This window comes from Anomalospiza imberbis, chromosome 3 (assembly GCF_031753505.1).
Source record: "Anomalospiza imberbis isolate Cuckoo-Finch-1a 21T00152 chromosome 3, ASM3175350v1, whole genome shotgun sequence".
NCBI lineage: Eukaryota > Metazoa > Chordata > Aves > Passeriformes > Viduidae > Anomalospiza > Anomalospiza imberbis.
In genome coordinates this window covers 94,914,501-94,941,145 of record NC_089683.1, presented here as the reverse complement: position 1 = coordinate 94,941,145, position 26,645 = coordinate 94,914,501, and the positions used below count along the sequence as shown (strand labels likewise).

General features: G+C 39.7%; 1 long non-coding RNA gene across 8 annotated transcripts; it reads right to left on the bottom strand.

Annotated features, from left to right (window-relative positions):
- Nucleotides 1-20,966, bottom strand: LOC137471464 (uncharacterized). Of its 8 annotated transcripts, none has more exons than XR_010997626.1 (6): nt 19,301-19,568; nt 17,893-18,020; nt 6,260-6,387; nt 3,928-6,146; nt 1,721-2,665; nt 1-1,214 (listed from the first exon to the last, which is right to left on the bottom strand). It is a non-coding gene; the product is annotated as an uncharacterized lncRNA (long non-coding RNA). The 8 variants fall into 8 exon arrangements; XR_010997633.1 differs by having other exon boundaries at nt 2,507-2,665; XR_010997629.1 differs by lacking the exon at nt 1-1,214 and having other exon boundaries at nt 1,818-2,665; nt 3,928-5,164; nt 6,093-6,146.
- Nucleotides 20,967-26,645: the final 5,679 nt, after the last annotated feature.

Sequence of the window (26,645 nt, the reverse complement as noted above, 5' to 3'; positions counted from 1 at the left end):
TTTTTCTCTCTAATAAACTACTGGAGGACCAGGTAAAAGGGCTCTGAAGAAGGCACTTGGAAAAGTCACTTATAACCAACAGTGAAACCTGAAGTTAGGTGCAACCCTGTGGACAAGGGCTCCCTCTGTGCAAGGACACTCCCTGTCACAGGACAGTAACAGTGTGCCACAGTGAAAAGTACCAGCAGTGGGAGGAAACACATAAAACAAATTAGCCCTCTCTCCTTTTCACCAGTAAATCCATCTGGTAACAGCTGTTACCTATCCAGTTTATACAATCTCTTCTCCAAAATCTTTGATGTCCAGAAGACTGGAAAATCCAATCGTGTCTGGGAAAAGAGGATAACAAAAATATTGAGAAAGTAATAAAAAACACAAACAAGTCTCTTACTGCAATACTTGCTGAGAAAGAAAGTTCTTCAGATCTTGTTAGTTCACAAACTCTTTTATAAACCAGTCATGAATGGAGGAAATTTACTATTCATGGCTGCAGAAGTAAAATTTAAGAAAAGGACTTGCTTCTTTCAGCAATCTTGAGAACAATGATACATTTTCATTTGCTTTCCTAGGGACAAATACAAAATGAGAACTTTGATGCTTCCTCTGGAAGTCTGCAGTTTACAGCCAAGGCACAGTTCAATCCATTAGCCCAAGGACTTGATTCGCCATTACATCAGCCATAGTGGAATGACACTTGTGCAGTGAAGGTGGCAATGAGCTAAAAAAATAAATGACGATATCTCTGGTTCTACTATATGGCCAAGCTGGCCAGGAACCCCACATTCTGGGAGGTCTGTGGTCAAGCACCAAAAGTGGAGCAGCTTGGTTGCTACCTGCCATGCCAGGACTCACCAGCTGGAGAGGTGACATCCCGAGGGAGGCACACCAAGCCCAATCCCCGCTGGCAATGACATAACTGCTTTTTTTGGATGCTGAATGCATCTCTTTGGGATTTGCTACCCATGACATATGCCCCACAGTAGTTAAACGAGGAACGAGAGTCCTATTGTGTCCCTTTTGCCCCAGACAAGAAGTTGCAGTGTTGCGCAAACCTGCCCCGCTTGGAGCATGCCAGCAGGATGTGGAGCTTTGCCGCTGCTCCCGTTGGGTCCTGTGGCTGCCCAGGGCTGTGCTCAGCCAAGGCTTGGCCAGTGGAGCGGGAAACAAATGGCAGCACCTTCTGGGAAACAGGGAGGGGGCCATTCTGCAGGCACCTGTTGAAGCAAGATTATAAGATTTAGGTTGGGAATGCCAATGTGCTTTTCCTGTACAGATCGTGCCGGCACAGCTGCGGTACCTAGCAGAGATTGCAAAACATCGCACAGAGTGGACCACTCTGCCTGCTGTAAATTCAGAATTGTGCTTATAACCAGATCAGATATGCCAAGTGAGAGAAAATGAATTTTGAATATGACTTTTAAAGCTCTCCCCGTAGCACAATCTCATTCACCTACAGCTCCTGTGCACACAAATCTCCCCAAAAGGCACATTGGTTACATATCAGACAGTACCCTCAGAGCCTAATTTTTTTTTCTTTTTCTGTTTGGGGATTGCTCAGTGCAAACTCTCATTAGCTTATTTTTATTTTAAAGAACTTCAAAATGTCTCTTTGTTTTTGAGGAGGAGGAAAGTAGAAGGAGGTAGGGGGGACGCCCATGTATTTTAGATTTTAAGTGAAAGAGCCCATCCAAAGTGCAAAATCTTTCAAAGACAGAGTTACACAGTACATGAAACTTGGTTGTGACTGCTCTCTATAACTTGTACCACACTCTGCCTCCTTCACCCTCTGACACATAACAAGAAAACTGGATTCAAAATGAGATTGCACCATGGTGAATTCATTCCTTGAATTGCATCGTAAGTTTCAGCAATACACAGCGTGGGAACACGTCGATTAGCTCTCACTTTGAAGAAATTGGATTTGCAAAGGTCAGCAGTGGCTCGGCCCATTTCTCAGCAGATCTTTGGCTTGCTTTTCATCCCAGGACTAGCAGGGAGGAGGTCAGAGAGGAATGACAAAAAGAGCGAGCTTTTTGAAGAGAGCCCAAAGAATCTGACTGTGCTCTCGGCAGTGTGGAGGTTTCTTTTGCTCAAAGCTAATAGAAAGGTAGATTTTAAACCAAATTTATGGGAATAACTTCCCGGTTTTACTTTACATATTAAACAATTAATTGTTTTCGTATAAACTAAGAAATGCTTTCCAATGTAACTTTTGGTCTGGCAAGAGCTGCCTGAAGCTAATCTGCAGAAAAGCCTGCTCGCCCTCCCCCATCCCTTCCACTTTTTGTGCAAAAGAGTTCAGCCAGCCTGGAAAAGCGGTAGAAAAAGGCAAAGCTCAGCCTCCAGTGGAAGTGTGAAATTTAAGAAGTATGTGCTCTGTATTTCTCCTCTGAAACATGTTTCCCAGTTGTTTAGTTTGTTCCTGTGCCAGTGCACTGAGACAGAGGTAGCTTCATTACCCTTTTGAGACAGAAAATTCGCAAAATATTTTGGCCACTCTCTGCACCTTATTAAGAGAAACTGGACTTTCCTTCTGCTGCTGGCAGGGCAGGGTGCTGGGAGTGTGTGATCAAGGCGTTTTGGCGGCTGTCACCTACCTCTCTTAAGGCTGGCAGTGAAGGATTCCTCCTGGATCCTGAACAGGGGTTTGCTATGGTCACTTACACTGGAAAGCCACAAAAAAAGGAAGGAGGTGGGGGGGGAAAGAAAGAGAGCAGATTAGAAAATAATCCAAAAATACCAGCAAGCTTGAGTTCTTTCACCTCTAAAAATTAAATAAATTTCTTGCAGAAATACAGAACTCACAGACTGAAACATATCTCCTAGAAACTGAGAATAATGGACTCATCTGCTTTGTTTGTGTATTTTCTTTGGCAGCTCACTTTCTCTGGCTTTAAAGCTTTGTGAAGGCTTGCAATGTGGGGAAAGAGTAGGCAGAATAGCTCCAGCTGCTGTTGCAGCTCTCCTCAAACTGTAAAAATTTGCTTCTCCCTAGTCTTCCAGCAAGCAACATGGCAGCATTCTGACATAAAAATATAATTTAGAAAGCATCCAAATCATAGAGGGCCAATCTTGATACTCTGTTGGTTCCTATTAAGTAGCCAGTACTAATCCAGGTGAATTTTTCTTGTTATTAACTGAGCAATACTGACCTTTGCCCTTACTAATTTGACTCAGAAAATTCCCTCTGAGTCTCTCCCAGGAATGCCCAGAGGTCTGGCTGCTGCAGAAGGTGCCAGCAGGAACACAGCAGAAATACTGCTGGAGGAGGCGCATTTACAGCATGTGCAAAAGAGATGTAGGACAGAGTGTTTTAGGCAGATGAAGATGAAAAGGATGTGGTTATTGTCAAACTGAAAGACAAGTGATGTTTCTATGACCTAAGAGGAAGTAATAAATGCTGGGTTTAGGCTTTTAGTGAAGAAATGGCTTGTTCACCTGCTGCTTCACAGCTGCATCAGACTTCCATCAAAATCTGATCACCAACACTATAGAGTGAGTCTATGGGAGGTGGGTAACAACTCTGCCGAGGAGGTTGTGCCAGGTCCTCTCACAAGTGTTGTCACTACAGATCCCGCCAGACCCTGGAATTTCTCATTACCTCACATGCCAGCAACTCTTTAGAAGTGCCTTCACTTTCCAGCTACAGAGATAGAGGCAAGTAGGGGACCTGACTAAGGTTCTGCAGCTAAGGGGATCTCTCTTCAGATACAGCACTTTGCTAAATATTAGATCCCATCTTGAGGTTTTGTTGAAGCATCCTTTCTAGGAATATAATTTTTAATTTGACAGATTTCCACAACATTTGACCTGAAGAAGATTGTGATTTATGGACACATACCTCATTTGCAAAATTTATCTGAGTAGTTCAGGTAAATATACACTTAACCTGGAGAGTTTAGGTATTAGGACATGTATCTGGATTACCTGTGCATAGCTGTTCATGGTCAGCCATCAAATCCTAGATCCTGCTTCTTTTCTCTATTTAGCATCCTCTTGTCTGTGTTTTCATTTTAACACTCTTTTATGTGTGATGTTTCTATCAACACTTGCTTCAATATCCTTCAGTGGAGAAAAGTGTCCTTGTCGCACCTTTCACGTATGAATAAGATTCGTAACTGAAAACACAAGTACGAGGTTTAGTTTTGTTTTTTGCAAAAACAAACCAAAGAAAGTTAGGAGGTTAAACAGCTACAGTTGAGGGTACCTTGCTGAGCTGCAATAAAAAAATAAAAGATCGGTCTGAACACATATTTTTTTATTAAAAGAGAATGAACATAAATTACAGCTGCTGACCATGTAGCCATTCTTTTTATGAGGTGTTTCCCTATACCCATATATGATTTCCACATATAAATTCCCTGTTGGACTAAAAACTCCTCTCATGAAACTGGTGCTTTTCTTAATAAATTGTCCACAGAATCAGGATTTCATTTCGGATGTAAAAAGTTCATTAGGGAAAAAAAGCATCCCCATGTCCTGGTGGAAAGCAATTCCAGACACTATTCAAGCTAAAAAAAGATCTGCCTGCAGATTGTGTAGCATTTTTCCTCTGCTTTTCTATTTAATTATTTTCCATAATTTAATAAAATCCAATATAACATAGCATACTATAACAGTGCCTGCAGTAACAACCATTCAGTCCAGAGCAGAAAAAAAGCAAATCTGTTCCATTGAGAATTTCAGCATTTTGAGTTTTGTTTCCTTTAAAACTTTCTTGAAGAAGGGCACCTAGCTCTGAAACAGTGCAAGCACAGAAACCCTGAAGTCCTCTGCTCTGAAAGAGCTTGTTTTATGGAATGCTCTCAAACCATGCCGTGTGGAAGCCTGGAAACTGTTCCAGGTCTGCCTACTGAGGGCTTCTTACCAGAGAAAATCACTTCAACCAGAATCAGATGTTCCATATGAGGTGCTCAGCTGTAAATCTGAGAAAGCACTAAAAATACAAAATTGTAAAAAATGTCCCCAGAGCATGCATGAAAATCCACATTGATGATTACCCTTGTTACTCCATGCAGAAGAGAGGCAATGCTGAACTAAACCGGATGGCCATGGATTCAGGGTCATCTGCTGCTGCTCTTACTCTGGAAGTGCAGCTGTCTCTTCATGAAACCAATGAGTTCAGCAGAGACTGGGTGAAGAATGTGCTCTTAAGAGATTCCCCCTTCCCAAGAAAAACACTTACTTTGACAAAGTGCTGGATGTGCGTCAGAACCTGACAGAAGGGGGACATTTTTAGCAACAATTTGCTGAACCAGTGCAGCAGAGTGTGGTCCCCAAAAGCACAGTTGCTTTCATTCCCATAATTTACTTTCATCTGTCTTTTTCAAAACCTTCCCTAATTAAGCTTAATTGCCATGCAGTCACACATTAGTGCAACATTCTGTCCACTTATGGACCACCCATAAAATCCTTCATAGCATTAATCCCGGAAAGCGGCAGACCACTTGTTTTGTTTTGTTTTCTTCTGTGCATAAGTACCTATAATGCACAGCAATGGCTTTTTAGAACTGATACTTGACTGATTATCATGAAAAGATTCTTAGTTTATGTCAGAAAATCAGAGAGGTCAGAAGGGTGTTTGTGTTTTGGGAAAAACAAGCATTTATGATGATTTGGAATCTAAGAACTAGGGTGTGGAACTCAGGCCTGGAAATCCCATCTCTTTCTCAAACTTAACTCCTTCTTAGGACAGTTATGAGTTAGACCATAACAATTTGGATACCTTTAGTCTTTGTGAGTTAGTCAGGTTCTCTGCCTCACTTAAGTCTTCAGTGAGTCTTCATCCCAAAAGCAGTGATCCCATAACCTCCTGCAACCCACGCAAAGATATTTTTTAAATATGGACAAAAGTCTAGTCTGGAGGATGCTTCTAAATAGTTTGTAGGAGCTGAAACCTAACAGACTATTTAGATATAGTAAAACAAAATAAAAACACACAATCACAGGGATGTCAGCTGAAATATTCTTGCAAGCATCTGATTATTCTTTAGAATTGCAGTTTATCTGAATGCAATAACTCCCATAATGTAGAAGTCAAGAAGATCTTGAACTTCTTGGATGCTGAAGCAAAAGCTGCAAGTAACAGGTACCTCAGAAGAGTGTTGGGTGGGCTGAAAATTCACACAACTAGAAGGACAACAAACCTAAAATACAAGAAGGAAGTAGTGTTAGAGAATAAAATCAAAACTTCAGTAGCAAAGAGACAACACCATAACTTACAGCAGAGAGATAGAACATGAGGGAATTTCAGCCTCACTCACTTTGGTGACTCAGGGAGTTGGAGATCACACCATATGACTAAACTTCATTTACCATTTGCAGTGACATGGTTTCTGGGCACTGGGGGATAATGCAAATGTTTTTGCCACTGCTAGAAATCCTTTTCTTCATCCAGAAAATACAAAAAGAAAGGGAAGAACAAAATTTAGGTCCAAGTAAACATTTCTAAACTATTTGTAAATGATTAAGTTACATCTAGTCCCTTCAAAAGGTTTCAAGCTTTGTAGGATGTATATATTGGAAAGAGAAAATGAAAGGAGAAATGCTAAGAACTCTCTAAACAGCAAGGATTTGTTGCCCATGTAACTTATTAGCTAAGTTTGTCCAACATACACACATTACTGGAGACGCACATTCTGTGACAAAAGTAGGGCTCTTACATTATGCCTGTGAGACAAAAGTAAAATAGAGAACAGGAGATACATAAATTATTGTCTATGAGTCCAGAGGCAAGTTCTGATGATGATTTAATATTTTAATGTAAGGGAAAATCATTCCTTTCTGTTACACCTTTATGAATTTCAAAACTAAGCAGAAATCCCCCCCTACTTATAGCTTAATTGATTACTATAAAAATTAAAATATATAGTTTTTATTGTTTAATAAAAGCTAGAAAAATTTCAAGCGATGCAAAATTTCTTCAAAGTTTCTTTTGTAAAACCCACACACACAAACACTCCTTGTTATCTAAATTGATACTATCCTTGTCCCTTATTTACTGCCCAGCCTTAGCATTTTCTGAGGGGCAACAGCACAAGGCAAACACTCATGGGCAAACTGAAGTGACAAGCAAGCAAGCAAAACAGAGGCAAGAAAATGAAAAGTGTGTACTTGCTCTGACAATTCTGCTGCAAGGTACTGAGGGTATCATAGCTTTACTGAGTTAGTCCTACAATTAATCAGTCATTACAGGAAAAATCTGACAATTATTAAAGAGAACTACCCAACTCAGAAATGCTGAGATAAATTAACATCCTGCAATCCTACTGACATCATCAGCATCACTGTCAAGGAGAAATTGGTGTTGTTCTTTTGTTCTGTTGAGTAGGAGTCATTTGTTTAATTTCAAATTCTCTTCCAACATTAACATATCTAGATGACATAAATGTAGTAGTCCTGGAGACTACCAAACAAGGGGGGCAGGATGGTTAGGTATGGGGCTTCTGCACTTCAGGCCCTCGGTGTCTGGGGTGCAGCTTAATCCAGGGGTATTAGGGGTATAATTAACAGGGTTAGGATATGTATTATATATGTAAGGATATGTGTGTTGTAGAATATGGTAATCTGGAACATCTTTGTGGGTATTTACTCAGAGAAAACATGGTGCCACCTCAGAGATTGTTTCTGTGCATCTTTCTACTTGATTTCCAAAATAAGCAAAATATCTAATCTCTAAAAATACTGACTACTAAAAAGTACACAGTTCCTTAGGGAAACAAGGTTTCAACATAACTGTGTCATATGAATGTTTGCCTGTCATCTGCTTGCTCTTTCCCCCCAGTTTTAACTCCCTTTTACAGAAGGGCAGAGGTCTCAGTGAGTCAAGTTCTGACAAGTCCTGTGCAAACTGGGTACAGCTGATGGCTGCACACAGAGCAATGCTACCCTGGCCACGGACACAGTGATCCCTGCCAGGTGCTGCAGGCACTAAGAACAGGCAGGGCTAATGGTGGATGAGAGCTGGGAAGCAGACAGTGAGGCAGGAGAGACAGAAATCCATAGCAAATGAGTCCTCTTTAGCTTGGCTGCCTGTGGGCCAACTTATTACTGATTTTTACAATGTTTTTCCTCTAAGTTCTTGAGTTCAACTGAAAATTATTTTTCTCACCAGTGATGCTTTCCAGGAACAGGCTGTAGTGCTTGCTTCAAAACTCCTGACAGTATCATTTATTTTGCTGAACAAGGGGGTACAGCAAACAAGTTTTTTCCTATGTTTTGCTTTAGCCTTGCTGATGCCTTTTCAGTTAACTATGAGCCAAATTTCTTATTTCACTGCTTAAACAAATGTGTAGATACTGACATCTCCAATCCCACTTTCCCAGGTCAAGGTCATGTTTCATTAGAGACCAACCGAACCTGCAGAACTCTGTTTTCTCATAAATGCTGGACTCACTGATCATAGTGGGAGAGCATGTGAGTTGGGGGCTTGGTACCCACCTGTGTATGTACGTACTTATATTTAATTCAGAGATGCAGCTATCCTGATGGTTATAATTCTGTCCAATAGAATGAAATAGTAAATACAGAGCTTGTTCCTATAGACTCACTTTGAATATGGCTAATCAAATGATGTCAGTATTCCTGAGAGTAACAGAAATCCAGAGACACCAACAAATCATGATTAAAAGTGCAGGAAGCCTCATTAGGGAATGATTTCAGCTTTCCTACTTTGTTTTGCCTAATAAATATTTAATTTCTGCAACAGGCAGAAATAAGAATAAGTTGAGGCTTAAAAAAAGCATTTGTCCTAGTGAAAATATTTTGCTTGCTAATAGTATTGCCACCCAGTGAATAACAAAGAAATGTGAACTCCATTGATTTGAAGAAACGCCAAAACTATTCAGAAAACCAAATGTATATTTAGGGCCCTAGGAAACAAACATCAGATACACCCTAGGAGAGTAACGTACATTCATGATTCTATACAACTATACCATTTCATGGCTTGTCTGGATGAAATGAATTAATTAAAGTTGTATTGTCCACATCCAGTCCCTGTGATTTGAATACAGGCAAACATGAGAAAACTAGTCCAGACAAAAAGCAGCACCTTTTCACCTGTGAGGAAATAATAAATTCTCTTGTCACTCAGCCACTGAGTTTGAAGGGTAGTTTGGATATCCCTGGTGCAGATAGCAGGCAGGAGAAGGCTTCTCACTGCCCATCCTTTCACACTCCCAGGCAGTCGTGGAAACCCAGAGCTCACCTCTGCACTGTGCCACTGATGGCATGTAGGTAAAGGAAAAATTACTGACATGAATTGATTAACTGTCAATGCTTCCCACAACTTTAGATTTATGCTGTGGCTGTAATGCAAATCTTTGATTTAGAGTAATGGTGCCACATGTTCAGTAACCGACATCCTGCATCATCTTTCCAAAAGTTTTGGAAAGATGACCTCAAAACTAAAGTTTGAGTTAGCTGCAATAGCAGAGAGAGGATTTCTGCCATTGCTTGTGCTCAAGCAGCCAGGAAGAGTTACACTCACTGAAGGCAAACCCTAACTGATGCAGTTTCTGACACAACTGAAATATTTGCTTCCTCTGTGCTTCCTAAAAACCTGAGATCAAGAAATAATTCCTATCCTTTAATAGTAAGAAAAAAAGATTAATGCTGCTGTAATTTAGGAAAAAATGAGCTTTGATGACCTACTTCTGATTCTGTTTCAGAACTGCTGTAAAGGTTTGCCTGCTGTCCTTATTGTAATGGTTTATACCACTGCCCAGGAAAAATCTACTGCAGCAGTATACTTATTCATGATGAAAATTCTACATGAGTAACACTCAGAAATGTTAGAACCAGCCTGTATGCATATGCACTTAGATTACAAATTTTAAAAACAAAAAATAATAAATAAATATCCCAGTAACTCTTGTCTTGACCTTAATAAGCAGAGGAGTATCACCAGTCTAGAAGTGTATAACTTTCATATCTAAATATATATACATATATATATATGTATTAATAGTCATCTGAAGAATTTTATCTGCTTCAACAATATAAAAAAAAATATTCAAAGAGCAGTTCTTTGGCCTTTAGGTGGACTTCAGCAGATAAAAATAGCCCAGAATCCAGAACAACACCACAACCCCCACAAAAACAACAGTTATTCTTTGTGCTGAAGCCATTGCCCAACTTCCCAGCACTAATCCTGAGCTGTGCTGTAAGTACGGCAAAGGGCAGCCGGAGCCCCAGCCGAGCTCAGCTCGGCGGCTCGCTGGAGCGTAACCGGAGCCGAGCCGCGCCAGGCGCGCTCCGGCCGCGGCCGGCGCTGCCTGCCCGGGCAGCTCCAGGGACAGAGCTCGGCTGGGCTTTGGACAGAGCTCGGCTGGGCTTTCTGCGCCCTGGCCACAGCCGAGGGCAGCGCTGGGCCCGGCCAGTCCTGCAGGGCAAACCGCAGTAGTAGCTGCGCTGTGTGATTCCACCTGGGGAAACCCGGAGTTACAGAAACAGCAGACTCTGTTTTGGGAAGGGACAGACCCTCCGGACCTACAGAGCACTGTGGGAACAGTCCTGTCGCTTTTATTTGCACTGAGCAGGCCTGTTCCCCCAAGCAAACCCAAACACTTACATGAACTTTGTATAAATAAGGTTATAAAGCTACTAATGTTCTTTAACTATGAAGAGATAATACCAACCATGAAACATGAGTGGCTTTTTCTTGTCTCCTGCACATATGAAAGATGGCATTAAAAGAGATTAGTTTAAACCACTTGCAATTTCCTCTATGCAATAAAAGATTTTCTTTGCTTGGAATTTTCCTATTTATGGTGTGTATTTGGACTCAGCATAGCATAATATTTTCCTCAGTATCCCTGCTTTTAATGATGCTCACAGCATTTGAGCCATTCATCAAATTTGACAACTGAAACAGCTAGGAGTTAATGGGAGCATGAGCAGTTTGACAAACACAGTCTATTTGACAAGGCTGAGGTCAGGACTAAAAGAACTGCTCTTGGTTAAATAAATAGAAAAGCAACAAAGTAAAGCAAAATCTCTGCAGCCATTTATCAACTTTAAAAGCCTTTTGTTATAAGAAACACTAAGTGAAGCTGCACACAGAGATGGGAATTAAAAGGGGTTGGAAGAATTCAGCTGGCTTCTCTTTTAGGTGAAATTAAAAAGCTCAGTTAAAATTGAGGGATTATGTCCATAAAACTGACACACAGCTACATAATACCTAAACCTGCACTTTAGAGCTGCCTGCTTCTGAACTGGCTCACTATTTTAAAGACCCCAGGCTCTTCCTAGTTAACAGACTGATTTGGCACTAAAAGTAGAACAGTGTCACAAGAGACGACTTTGCTGACATCCGCAAAGCTGGAGAGCTCTGTATAGGCATGCTCAAGGGCACAGCTGAGACTCCATCCATCCATTGCTGCTTGGATAATGAATTTATCTGATAGCAGCCTGTGCAAGGGGCCTTCCAGAGAGCCTGCAAAGTAATAGAGCTTTGAATTTAGGCACAATATCACCTGTAGGAAATTCCTGGATGTCAAATGACTTCTGGAAGCTAATAATTAGTGCAGTCACTAACTTCCTGGCTTTGCTTGGTTCATGGAATTTTTCAATATTTCTTTTTTCACTTGGGGAGATTGGTTTGGGCTTATCTAGCTTTTCCTCTGTCCAAGACTCTGGAGATTCTAGTAAAGACAGAAACACTGAATCTATTCTTGTACTTCCTGATTAAAGAGACTTTCAGAGCATTGCAGCACACTTAGAAAATAAAGGATAATTTCTCTCTTTTTTTTTTGTTGTTGTTTTTGAATGAAATTCACATTGGCAAGAAAAATCAAATCCTTATTGTTCTGGGTTTGGTCTTCCATTCTATATACCAAAGACGGTCTCCAGGCATTATAATGTGGGCTTCAACGAGAACAAGACTGACTTTCCTGTGATTCAGCTTCCATGCTCTTTAAATTTGGGAGTGATATTATTCTCATGACCAGATAAGACAATACAAATTTAAGCACTAAGAAATTGTTGGATATTACAGCTGTGCAGAACATTTTCTGATCATTTTCCTACCATCATTTTATGTAATCATTTCTTTCATTACCCAGAAACCAACAGTACCATTAGGGAATTTCCATCAGAAGTAAGCAATCTGGCAAAATCCAGTATACTTTTGCAGTCCTAAAAGTTTCAGGAAAGGTCTTTATGTCTTTGGGGCTGGACCTGCTACCAAATGAAAAAATTCCTTTTCTTCAGAGGCTGCTCCACTTTTTCTATTGCTTTCATGCTTTTATGACTATTGGCACTTTAGAGATAATAAAGAAAAAAGGCAGGTATTGAGTCACAAAGATGGCAGAATGACTATGAATAGTTACAAAATTTACAGATTAATTTTGTGCATCTTGTTTCTTTAATAAATTTTCTTTTTTTTTCTTTCACAAAGCAATTTGTACATCTAAGTGATATACTTAACAACTCCTATTGCTGCTGGAAAATAATGAAAAACTTCTTCTCCTGGAAGTGATTGATTATAGTCTGGATAAATGAAATAATTTTCCCCTCTTCTCTTCTCATTATGCTTTGAGCAAAACACCCATTACAGGAGTCCTGTGCAGCCATTTGGAGCTAGGAAATACATTCCATTTAGCCTGTCAAACATAGTTTAATTCCTGTTGTAACTGCCTCTTTTCCAAACCTCCTTTTCAAGACTGCTCTAATATAACCTAATTTTGACAGAGCATTCTGGACTCTGGGCAGTTCTGACTCTTGAGTTCTTTTCCATCTGGAATGTCTTTTTCATTTGCTTAATACCAGAGCTTTCTGGTTTGTTTGGTTTAGTTGTTTTGCAATATACAACCTACAGTCATTTTATAAAATAATTTATAGCACTCATTTGGCTTCCTTTCTGGAACTTTCTATTTGGGAAGGAAAATCAAAAATAATCAAAGCAAGCTCAACCCTAGTTTTCCTTTTAATAAAAATGTTTTTACCTAAAATACTGGAGTGGATGTCTGAAGATGAAACTCTCCTTTCTAATGTCAACAACACAAATGTTTTTTCTAAAGGACATAACTGTCACTTTGTGTCATGGCTACATTGTATTTGGGGGGGTTCTTTTTCTGTGCTGAAAAACCATAAAAAATATGACAAAAATGTTCAGTGGGACAAAAATTAAGTGATAGGATATTATCTAATCTTCAGTAAAATGGGATACTGGAACAGACCACAAGAAGAGTAACCCTAATTTTATGATGAAACTTCATGGGTTCATGTAGAATATACAGAAATTGCATTATGAACATATTTTTTTACTCATGGAATAACACAATAGTGAGGTCTGGATTCAAAGAGTCAAGAGATCTTTTACAGTCTCATATCTCTTGCAAACATTTTATGGATGGAATTATTTCTCGTGGCTATACAAAGAAAATACCATTTCACAAAGGTGGGTTTGTTATCTACTTGAATAATTGTGAGCTTTTTTTGTTTTTGTGATCTAGCATCAGCATTGTGCTAAACTGCTTAAGGAAATCAACCCCATTCATGTTTTTGCCCTCTTTTCTTAACCAAATGAAGTTGGTACTCAGAGATTTTCACTGCAACAATAAAAGTCTTTTTAGACTAGTCCTGGGGAAGTGGAGGCTAAGTGGATCAAGAATCTACTTTCACTTTACAATATTACTGCAAGCAAGTAATAATAATAAAAATAATGTCAGCAAAGCCATCATTAGAGATGGTGGTGGTTCTCCATAGCTGGTGTATGAGAAAAACCCCTGAACAAAAAGCAGCCTGCATGAATCACAAAGAGTGAAGGAGACAGAAGGACAGAGCAGTTTAGGAGAGTCTTGCTCTGACTAACCCCAGGGTAACACTGTCAGACCCTTAATTTGTCCCCAGATCAAGAACTAAGAAAATATACGAGATTTAAAATATGAAGTGCATCTTTCTGGTTCTCAGGAAGAACTATTCCAATTTTTCTTCTATTTTACTTTAAGCACAGTAATTCAGTACAGATCAAACACACTGTTTGCTACCTCTGTAACTTAGTGTATTAGTAGAAAATACTACTTTTGTGCCAGATCAGGTTATGCTGAGTAATAAATCTCTTTTTTTAAACTATGTGTCAGTAAATGCACTTTTCAGTGAGAGAAACCATAAAGTAAATTTCCTGGACTGTTACTGATCTCCTAACATCTACTCAAACTGCTACATTAGCAGCTTCTACTGTTCATGCTGCACAGGCCACAGAGCTGTGTTCAAGTCAGGCATCTCTCTTGTCAGTCTTGCTACTATTTATTGTTATTAAAGTCCCAGCAATGTGCTAGGTCTTGTCACACTGCCAACAGTGGCAGTCCTTTCCCACATTTAAGAAGCCTTCTGAGTTTCAATTTCACTAAAATTTCTAAGTCACACAGAGCAGGTAACAACAGACACAACACTAGGTAAAAATTTTAGACTTGGGGTGTGGAAGCCAAGTGAAGATATAAAAAGACACAATTTAATAGAGGAAAAGAAGGGGCAAAATCTTTCTTTTTGGATTTTATTTTGCCTTTTTTTTTCCTTTAGGTTTTTTGGGGTATTATTTCCTGCAGGACAGGCCACGGAGTCAGATTTTACTCAATAGGAACAGAATAATAGTCACTGCTTGCTATTGCCCCTCACTGTCTCTAGGCAGCATGGATGGACTGAGTCTTCAAATGGGATGTGAATATGTCACTTATAAATTAGAGGGACTGCACACACATGGTTTCTCTGAAATTGTCACACAGATTAAATTCTTCTGAGTAGGTAAGGATATATGATTACATATACCCTTAAAGATGCAAGCAAATGAATGGAAAGCTTTCCTGATCAAACTGTCTTAAAGCCCAGTTTACCTGATTACTATGATCTCTTCTTTTTCATCAAAACATGACTGGGTGGGAGTATCATTATTTGACTCATCTAGGTATTGACAATATTTCAGTATTATCCATAGAAAATGAAGTTATTATTAAAGATTTAAATGATGGAATGCATTTAAAGTGCAGTGACTCTGTTTTTTTAATGACAGCAGCTAGAGAGAGCTTTTTTATCAGAATTGCTACATAGTCACAAGAAATTATTTGCTGTAACCTCAAAATATTTTGTAGATAGAAATTTTGAGCCAGACATCTGTAATTTTATAACTTAATTATGGTTGCTTTCTTAGACTAAGAAACATTTATTAAATGAGTTAGACATTGATCAAGATTCATTTGATGTGAAAATGTACATAGAAATTAGTGATTTGAGATGGCAATCACTTCACCCTCCTTAATCTATTCTGTTGGGTCAATTAATGTGGTCTTTAGAGACTACTTGCCCTTTAAGCCAGCTCTGAGAAAGACCAGAGCAAAACCAGGCTGCAGTAAAAGACATTCTGCAAGGATGCTGGCACTTGGGTCATGTGTTAGAGCTCTGAAACCTTTGTTAATGTACTGCAGATGTTACTAAGCTTTGAGGCTTTTTAGCTATGTTTTCATTTACTGTTTAGGTGATCACTGTATTACAGTGTTGCCAAGAGAGCTTTTGAATCAGCTTAATATAGGAATTAACTATATTAATTTGTTCAGAAGTAACTGAAAAGTCTAAAAGGGTCAAAATATCAGCTGAAGGCATTCTATCCTGAATTCAGTAGCTAAACCAACAGACAGGACACAGTTCATCCCCCTTAGCAAACAGTTTTTATTTGTGTGCAAAATTTGTCACTGCTGGTTAACCACTGAGGTGTTTGGCTGGAAGAGAACGGTTACAACTGGAGTCTCCAGAGTCAGTCACAAAACAGATGTCCCAGAGAGACTGAAAAATAGTATTAAGTAAAGAACCATAAAAGCTTCCTTTTCCTTGTACCTAAGCCTTTCCAGTTAGAGGAAACTGTGCTTACTGTATTTCTACTGATATTGTATTTTTAAAATTCAGTTCTGAGCCTTCATAGTTGTTGTCTTTAGGAGGAGTAGGGAACTGAGTCCTTTTGTGCATGAAAGGTGAAAACACAGGACAAAGATTTTACCAAACACTGTTTCTCCTTTGAGTGTTAGATGGAAGTGTGCCTTTTTGGAAGTGTGACAGGCATTTTGCCTGTAGCTGCAAACCCAGCTAAGAAATCTTAAATTGAGTTCAATGGAACCTTTTCCTTATTTTACACACCAGGGCACTGCTGATGTTCAAACTACTGTCACTGTTCTTTTGTGCTGCCAAGCAGTCCCCAGAGGTTTTGGCAACTATTGCCTAAATCAAGCTCATTTGAGACAAATTAATTCAAACACTGATAACCTGAGCAAACACTGAAGGAAGCTGAAGAAGCATTAGAAAACATCTAGGAAAAAAAGAAAAAGGCTGCTGAAAATTTATTGTCCCTAGTTCTGTTAATACAATAGGCTACTGGGCTCATTCTTCTGATCATTTTTTTTACAAGGAGAGGAGTGATTGGAAGGAGAAAGTGACTCTAATCCAGAGAAATACCCTAGTGAACACCTCCAAAGCATCTGACTATTAGTATTAATAGGGATATCCTTCAGAGAATGACATAGATGTAAAACTTGGGACCTGCTACACAAAAAACTCTGCCTTTAACTTCATACAATTAAAATAGTAACATTTTACCTACAACCCAACTCTGGTTTAGTGTAAAGGACTGTACAAGCTGCAAAGAAAGGAAGAAATCAAGTATTGATATTGTAATAGAAGCACAGTACATTTCAAACCAACAACAAATGTAAAATTAATCTTATATATTTGCCTGTTCAATAAGAAATTCAGAAATAAATCTGTATTTACAAAGAAATTAGCTACAATCCAAATGTGCATATGTGTATTTCTGTGAGACAGACTGCATGTATCATGCACACAGGCTATAAAAATATTCTACAAACCATTTGCAATTGAGCCCTCAATCTCCTGCCACATATGAAAGTTAGATCAGTGTTAACTCAATGGTCAAACCTGTGTTGGGAGAGCAAATATCAGTTTTTCTTATAATATTTATCTGCCTTGGTTATGTAAGATCACCCAAGTACTAGAGCTGAAAGAAATACTAGCACAAGAATGTTTTATGCCAAATCTAAAACCACTAGTACAAAAGAGTGTAATTTATCAGATGCAAAGGAAAACACTATCTGACAGTGCTACAAAAGTACTACTATTCATTACATATCTAAAGGCTACTGATCAATAAAGAGCACTATGCTCTTTCATTCAATAGGCTCAAGCTTAACGGATTTTCATGGCTTCTTGAGTGCTTTTATGACTAACAAGGCTTGATCCACATAGTGCTTTGTCACCGATTTGCAAATAATCTAATAAAGTGACAGTAATAAATCACAAGTATCATTAACAAACCACCATCAAACAAAGCGGCACACTGAAAACAACGTGGAAAATTCACAGATAATTCTTCAACCACTTTGGGGAGTAAACAGGCTAAACACACAGTACTACTTAAGAGCTGTGAGGTCAATTCATAGTAAACATATACATCTGAGCTGTTAGAGATTTCCTATTGCAGTTGGCAAATACTGCTTCTATGTTCCTTGAGGACAGGTTCATATGGGGAAAAAAAAAAGAAGAGAAAATAAAAAAGAGAAGAGGTGAGAGAAAACAAAAATCAAATTGAGTAAACCAGTGCTTGGAACACAAGAATATAATCAGCTTGGTGATGCTTGTATGCTATTAAAATAACATTTTATGTCTGTTTACTTTATAATTTTGTACCTCATAAATACCTACAGTAGCTAAAACTGTCAGTGATGCCACTTCAAAGGGCAGTGGCCCTAGGAACAAGATCTTTGAGGTTTGGCCTAGCCACGGTGTGGTTAAAGTTACGACAATGTTTCTTTAAATCTAAAATCTAGCTGGCATAAATCCATGAAAAGCACACATACCTTCAAATGTGAAATTCAGGATTCATTTACTTACTCTTCAGGTGTAGATTTCATCAAAGCTGGGCATTTAACATGGTAACAAGCTTCCACAGACTTCATAGAAAAATCCAGCTCCAAGGTACATACAGCAGCAGCAAAGCAGTCATTTTGACTCCATCATCTCTACAAAAAATTCATACAAATAGCAAGTATTTACTTGAGGTGGAATCCTAGAAATAAGCTTGCAGCTGTCACACAAGTTATGGTTGAGGTGAACTCTAGACCTTAATAGCACTTTCCTCTATAGTGAATAGAAAGTCAAATTACTTAGCTTTGGATCATTTTGAATTAAAAACTACAAAATCTGTTTATTTTGCTTTTAGTTCCCAAACTTAGCAGAGAAGTGGTACAATTACAAGGGGAAGTGAGCTTCCCTGGAATTTTTGCCCTGACCAAAATTTTTTGTAAATACCGTAAGAAAGCTTTTGTCTGCATTATTTTCAATTCAGTATTTTAAGGCTTTCCTTCTTCTGATAAAAGGATACATTTTTGAACATCAGTGTAAATCAAATTCCAAATAAAATCTCTAGGTGCTTTTCAACCACTTCTCTGGTGATCCTTGAGTAAATAAATGTTTGTGTCAGTGGCTTGAGGTAAAATACATGATTAGAGTCAATACTAAAACCAACTTTCCTCTCAGCCTCAGAAACAAACTTTGATTCACTACTAGTAGCCATGGAAAAGAAGTAAATTCGGTGGTGGCTAATAGCAGAGTGAATGAGGGTTTTCTCTCTGAAGACCAGGAGACTAGACCTTGGTTTATTAAAGCAAAGGGGACAGGTATTACAGATGATTATTTATGGGCCAAACTCCCAGACTCCAAGGTAAACCATTCCCTTTTCATCTATTTCGGAAAAATACACACCCTAAATAAATACTTAGTTCTTCTCTTTTAAGGTGGTAAGGAAAACTGGTGAGGCAGAACTGAGGAGGAGCTGAGAATGGTAAGGAAACCACTGAGCTGGACAGAGGGAGGGGAGCTCCCAGCAAGCCCTTTTGGCACCTTGGAAAGCCCAACTCCTCTCTGTAGCAGTCTGAAACAGCAACTGATGTCCCCAGCAGCTACCACATCCCAGTGTCCACATCTGGGAGTTTTAAATGGCTGTCTGTGGAGTTCTCTTTAGAATACCAACATGCTGAGACAGCAGTGGGAGAGGGGCTTACCCCTCCCAGGAAAATGCTGTGGTATGTGGGGCCACAGCAGCAGTTCCCACAGCCATGAACCGGACCTCAGTATCTCTGCATGGATTTAAGGAAAGCAAAACACTTTTGCCAAATTTAGTGCTTCTAGATACTTTGAATTTTACCAAAAGAAATTATTGCTCAATTTTTTTGAGAGAAAATTAATTGATATGAGAAGAAAAAAAGGAGGCCCTAAGGAACTTAGTGTTAACAAAACAAACATGAAGCTTAAAGTCAGTGTCTCCATCACACCTCTTATTCAGCACGTGATTTTGTTATTATTTTATTCACAGGTCACTGCTTACTTTAAATGTGACTTCAGCTTTTGGGCAGAGATGGGCCTGGGGGCCAGATGCTCAGCTGAATAATAGACAGATGCATGTGGAAATGGATATTTAAAACCTGCTAAAATGTCTAAAAACATTTAGGGTAGAGTTAGGTTGCCTGCTGACATCTGACCTGCACATCCTTCCTATACAATCATTTCCTATAAAATAATTTTAAAAATGATTGTAAAAATACAATCATTTTAAAAGAGTTCATTAGTTTAGTTATTCACTTAAGTCATGGAGTTACTGATTTTTTTTTTTTTTTAATGTGTATTCCTATATCTGAAAATTAGCTAAGAGCCCTCAAAATCTTAGGTCTTTTCTTTTCAGGATGAGCTCCTTCACAAATGCTTTTGATTGCAGTTACGATCATCTCTTCTTTTCCCTATTTTTCTTCCTTTTCCTTCTTTTTCCCTTTAACAGAAGTTTAAAAGAGATTATGTCTATGCACTTCCCACTCCAAGACAATCCTTCCTAACATCTACCAGCCGGGCCTTGTATAAATAGGATCTAACATGTTCCTCCTGTGCAGAAGACAATATAGGAACGAGAGCTAATTTACGCAATCCCATCTCCTTTCCCTGCCTGAGTTCCAACACCGGGCTTTGATATTTCGGCCCAGGACTCTTGCCGCAGCACCCCTCGCTGCCTTTGCCGCACGGAGCAGCGAGCGCCAGCGCTGCGGCCGGAGAGGGAGCAGGCCCAGCCCCCGGCGATGCTGCAAGCGCAGCCCTGCCCTCTCTGATCTGCCGCCCCAGGGCCCGGCGTGCTGCCAGCTTTGCTCCGGGCTGACACTCGCTCCTTTCGGGGGCCGCACAAGGCTGCCCGTGCTGCTGAAGCCCACGGTTCTGGCAGGAGGACGGGGATGCCGGCGGTCCGCGCAGAGGCAGCGGCGCGGCTGAGCCCCCGACCCGCCTGCCCCGTGACGCTGCAGCGCTCGCTGGCTGCGCTGGCTGCAATTAAGGCAGCGTGGAGGGGGATCTGAGAGGGTCTGCCGGACCCACACTCCTGTGGCTATGCTGGAAATTAATTCCCACATATGTGCTGCAGATGGGCCACAGCCCCTTTTCCAAGCTGCAGCCTGCAAATAAACTTAGCAGCAGCTGGGGAGGGGAACCAACAGAGCCTCCTGTGCTTTAATGGGTTCTGTGTTTCTGCATATGGGAGTATTCCCTCCCCTCTCTAACCCATACAAAGCCTTCTATAAAGTCCCATAAACAAAGCTGTGGATATAATTTTGAATGAGAAACTTGCCACCAGGGAAAACGGTGGTCAGGAAAACGCAACATACCTTTTTCTCAAAGAGGGTGTTTTGGTGTGTTTTCATCGATTAAAACCAGATTTGGCTGGTTTGAGCAAGCAGGCAAACTTCTGACCTTTTTTCACATAATAAACTATCCCTCTCCGCCCAGCTCTGGTACCTAACCTGTCCTAAAATAGCCAAGTGGAGCATGGAGCCTGGAGGGAAGCCAGCCTCATCGCCAGGTGCAGATGTTTGTCACCACGGCAGGGACATGCCCATCTCCAAGCCCGTGTGCCCTGGTCTGGATCCAATAAAGCAGTCAAATGTGTGATTATTTTATGTTTTCAGGAACTGGTCCTCAACAAGACCTGAAATCAAACTTTTACAGGAATGCTTCTCCTGATCAGCCCCATAGTGTTCAGTACTTGCTGGTTTGAGATGCCGGTATGCACCAGAAGGGGTTGTGGCTGAGAGACCAGGGAACTTAAAGCAAAGCATGATTTTTACAGCTCCACATGGAGTTCAAAGTTAGGGAAATCTGCATGATTCTATTAATTATAGCCAAGCAAAATCAAGTTGAAGAAAACTTCATATTTCCAAACCTGCATCCAAATGCAATCTGGGTGCCTTTCATGTTTAAATAAATGCAATGAGATAAATAGGATTACTTCTTTTCAGAGGCTTCTGTGCTCAGCAACCTTTGAACCTGGAGTTAAATAGATAATTAAAAATGAGATACCTGAATGATTTGAAAAGTCATTTTTAGGCAAAGTGGCTTCCCTGTAGCATGGGGCTCTAAAAAAATGTGAGCAGCCAGGTATGTCCATGCACAGGTCTGCAGATGTGGGCAGGTAGGGAGAGAAGATGGAGGTCTGGGGTGTTTGCACTGCCAGCCCTTCTGGGAGAGACCGCTTTTTCCTCCTCCTTAATGCATTCAATTCTTGGCAACACTGAGCACATAGGTAGATTTTGGGTGAGGTACACCTGGTTGCCAAGCAGACCACTCTTCGGTTTCTTATTCAAGAGAGCAGACAAATTCAAAAGCATCATCTCTCTACTGTTGTAGATTAATGTTACCAGCTTAACTTCAATTTCTTTCTTCTTTTTTTTAAAGATGTAAATGTAGCAAAGAGGTTACTGATAGAAACATTGAGACAGTAGTAAAGACAGAATCCATTTGCTGTCTAGATTTTCTCATAAAAATCACTGTAAATTTGAGCTATTTAATCAAGCATCAGTAATAGTCTCCTTGATGATTATGTGATTGCTGGAAAAATCACATTATTGCCCACATTAATGCTGGATATTTTCTCTTTTAGCATTAAATTAAGAAGACAACAAAAAATTAATTTTACAACTTCTCTGAGTGGTTTATAAAATAAGAGTAGAAAAAATTGATAATCTGGCTTTTTTTGGTACTTTGGAAAAGTTGAAGAAAGAAAAGAACAGGAAAGTTTGAAAAAAAAAATCAACTCCCCCTCCCAAATCAAACAAACATAGAGAAAAGAAACAAGAAAAACAAAACATGTTAAGGTAGTAGAGAATCTAGGGCCAGGAAGTCATCTCTGACCCACAGAATTTTTTGGTTTTTCTTCTTTCCCTAATTTTAAAACCCATTTGGGGTTTTCTAAGTATGTGGGCCAGTGTCTGTGAGGATGCCAGTGAAGCACAAAAAGGACTGAGGAACAGGCTGTTTTGAAGCCATAACTACTCAGCTGTTTTCTGTTTGCTTTGGCTGTCAGAGCTGTGGTAGGTATTTCACATTTTTAGTCTTCACACCTTTATTATGCTTGGGTTGTATGTCAGAAATATTTCAGATGCTGTGGATGGACATTTCCTCTTAGCCCAAGGAAGAAGAGGTTCCAGTGTCCTATGGATTTACCCCGTTGTGATCAGGAGACTTCACCTACCAGTACAAGGGCTTACCTTTGTGATACTGGTGTTGGTACTTCCCCTAGCTGCTATAGCCTGGAGCAGGGACCTGTGAGCCTAAAAAATTAAATTGTGAACCTTCAAAATTAAAAAAAAAAAAAAAGTTGTAAGACTCTCAAACTTGATGGATGATAAAACCAGATCTTTTCATTTAAACCCACAAAAACTAACCTTCTTCTAGCTACTGCCCCTTGGAAGTCAAAGGTAATTAATGCTCAGCAAAACCTGCCCAGGATTTGTTCTTGGTGGCTCCACTCCAGGGCAAAAGGGTTACTATTACACATTTCAGCACAAAATTTGCTCACCAGCTCACGCTTATTAAAGAGCTTGCAATTCACATTTTAAAATATTGCTTATTAAAACTGCCTACAGAAGACACTTTGAAGCAGGGACCACACCAATGCTAGACTGCTGTCATGAAAATATGAGCTTTAAAAGAGAGGGAGAAGAGTCTCTTGTCCAGTGGCTTCCCACATCTTATAGCTTGCTGTCTGGTTCACATTGACACACCTTGTCACCACAGAGATGGGTCTCGCCAGCAAAGCCAGAATATTGAGTATTAGGATTGTTTGTAACCCTCTGCAGCCCTACAAAGCAGCCCAACAACCCCAGCTGGCCTTTTGCTTTTTTTCCTGTAAAACATACCACAGTCAGGGTAAACACTGCAAGTGATGGAAGTAGAGGTTAGAGTTCAGAACAATTTAGGGATGTCAGTGCTACACTGTGCCTGCCATGCTTGAGGGGCTGCTGCTAGTATCTGCATTTCACTTGCAGTGTTTTAAACATTCTCTTTTGGCCCTCATTATGCTTGTCCTTGGCTAAAAAAGCTTGATTAGTGTTCTAAAAATCAGAGGAAAAAAGGCATTGCCCCTCTAAAGCTCCATGCTGTAGCCCTAACTGGCCTGACTGCCCTGCATCAGCTTCCTTCTGATAAAAGGTAGCAACAGATGTTAATTAAATACAACTTTTTCTCCTTTTCTCTTTTCTCCTTCCCTTATTTTCCCATTTCCTGTCTAGCTCTCCTTCCATCTTCTGTTATTATTTTGTTTTATATTCTTTTATTTTCTCTTTAATTTCTTCCTGTGATTATTTTTCCATCTCTTTCTCTTTGTTACTACCTTTTCTCACAATCTTCTCTTTATTGCTACTACATTTTACCTGCATATCAATTCTTTCACCATGCCCTCTCCTTTCATTTTACCTATCACTCCTTTGTTTTTCTCTTTGACTTTTTAAATATCCCTATCTCTTTCCCACTTTCTTATTTTCCATTTCTATTTTCCATAATGTATTTTAGAAAATCATATTTTGATCAACTTCATTTTTCCTCTGTAGCAAACTAGGTTAAATTCCTGCTCTTTTCCTGGAGGAAAAAAAAAAAAAAAAAAAGTGAAAAGTTAGTGGAAAGATGAAGAATGTGGAGATGACATGTCAGTGAAAATACTAGGTTAGCTCACTAGTCATGTAGATATTGTCTAACACAGATATTTTTGCAAAAGCCATCTTTCCAACATAACAATTCTCGTGTTTATTTTTGAGCCAGTCAGCAGCTATTTCTTAAAAGTATCCTGAAAACACCTTCTAATTCATACAGATAGAACAATGTTGTGTTCTCTGAGGTGTTTTCTGCCAGTTCAGTTATAACTGAAGACTGAATTTGGAAGCACCATTTGTGGCATACAGTGTCTAGAGTGGAAGTTTGTTTAGGACACTGATAACTCTTAAGTACACTTCATTACAGTAATTTTTTTTTCTGTGACTGCTACAAAAGCCAGAATACAACAGGAGGCAGAGAATCACTACTGCACCCTTGATATGCTCTCTTCATCTTTCCCAGTGCCAAAAGCTGTTTTGGCTCTGTGTCATTCTCTTCAATGACATTTCACAGATGCTTGTGTTTTGAGCAGGGATGGGTAATCATCAATTGTTTTAACCCAGGGTAGCATTAGCACTGCAAAATCAACAAGGCATTTTCCTGCAGTCTGCTTTCTTGAAAGATGTCCACTTCACCTCAGGCATCAAAGATAATTCAAGAAACAGTAGTTCATAGGGGCTCTCACCCCTCTGAGGTGCTTCTAAGCCTGTCTCCTTGTGCAACCTGTCCTTTCTTTCCCAGGTGATACCTCCTGGCAGCAACATTTCACCTGGGTTTCACTAGGGGAGCATACAAAATGTAACCATGGAAATTCAATAGCTTTAAACTACAACTCAAATTAGAGACCACCAAGGGCAGTTTTGTCTGGTTTAGTGGAGCTGGCTTGTAAAATCACAGCCATTTCCCAAACCAGCTGTTAAACCCAGTGACAGCAAATTCTGATCTGCTTACAGTACCTTAGCAAGTGCTGTGCCTGCCATGAAAAATGGCACTGCTGTCTTCTCCACTTGTTTAAAGACAGTAAGGATCTCACCCCATGTGAACACACACTTGGGGCAGAAGAGGAGCTATCTTGCTGGGTCCTTGTTCCTGATCTGCTTCCATGTCTTCTGGCCCTACACTTGAAAACAGTGGACAGTTCTTGGGCAGCAACGCTCTCAACCAAAGCAGTTCAAAGCTGCTGTGAGGGACTGGAGACAAAAATTTTTTGAAGTTGCCTGTTAGCTTGTTAGTCACAAGCAATAACAATACATTCTTAGGGTTTAATCAGCTTCCATTGAACTCCCAACTTTGACATTAACTTGACTGAAACCAGAATTTAATATCACTTTACAAATAAGTAATAATTAAATTCCTTCCTCCTTCTCCTCTTCACCACAACATGCATCCAATCAAAGTACTGATAAACTGCAATTAAAAATGCAGTTGCAGTACAAATTCATAGGCACCTGACTTTGAAAGATACAAAATTTTTACTGCAATAATTTCAGAAGTATGGAGCAGAATAAAATGACTATCAGTTCCTCCATACACTCCTGTTCAGGCAGGTTAGGAATGTCATTGGGAAGTTTTCCACAGGAACTCATAGCACTAGATTTGAGAGCAGACTTGCTTTTAAAAGTTGATAGACATTTGTCTTTTAGTTTTTACCCTCTGATGTGTGCTAACAGCCAATAAATGAAATAGGAATATTTCCAATAAATTTTCTTTATAATCTACTTATCTCCTACTTATCTCCTTACTACTATGAAATAAGTTCAGATCAAACATGGTGCAGAGGCACAGCAACATAATAAAGCATTGCCAAGCATAACAAGCTGTCTTTCAAGGTACATTTTTCTTTAGTGACTTTTCTGCAGCCAAGAATAAAATTAAAAGAATGGGAGAAAGACAGAGAGGGGGAATTAGGACATTTGACTCAAATATAAGGAACCCACAAAATATGTTACTAATCAGGCAGATTCCCATCATCCTACTTATCATCTTGGGCCACACTGCATGTGGTTTCTCCCCAGATGTGCAGGATATTGAGGAAGACATTCTAGAACTACACACAGCAGCAAGTCTCTCAGGACATACAAGTGGGACCTACAAACCCCCCCAGCAAAGGCTGTAACTCTCAGCATGCTGCATTTCACACAGCTCACAATTAAATTGTAGTACTGATACTGGAGACCAAATTGGATTCAGAGAAGGATTAGACAACTTGGAGATGGTAGATCTTTTACTGGCATTGCCCATAATGGCCAAGATACATCTATTTCAGAAACTCCCTCAAATGTTGACACAATCTGGAAAGAAGCTCCAGGGAGGAAACACTGGTTATATGACCTGGTCTTAAGTTTTTCCCAAAGTACCATGCAACAGCAGCAAGAGGATGTGGGGCCAGATGGGCTGTTGAACAGACATAGCTCTAAGTAGAAGAAATCAATTAGTCTTCTGTTTGTTTATTGCCTTCATTTACTCACTGCCATTTCAGGCTGCACTCCCTTCTTGCTCTGGTGTGGAAAAGATTTTGCTATCAGTAAGGGGTTATCAGTTTTTTATCAGTAGGCTATCAAAGGTTATCACACATGGACCAGAACCTTTGATGAAGGCAAGAGAGCTTTACCAGAAGAGCATCTGAAACAATAGTGGGCTGGATATATGTGGGTTGGACTCTATTTATTTATTTATTTTATATTTTA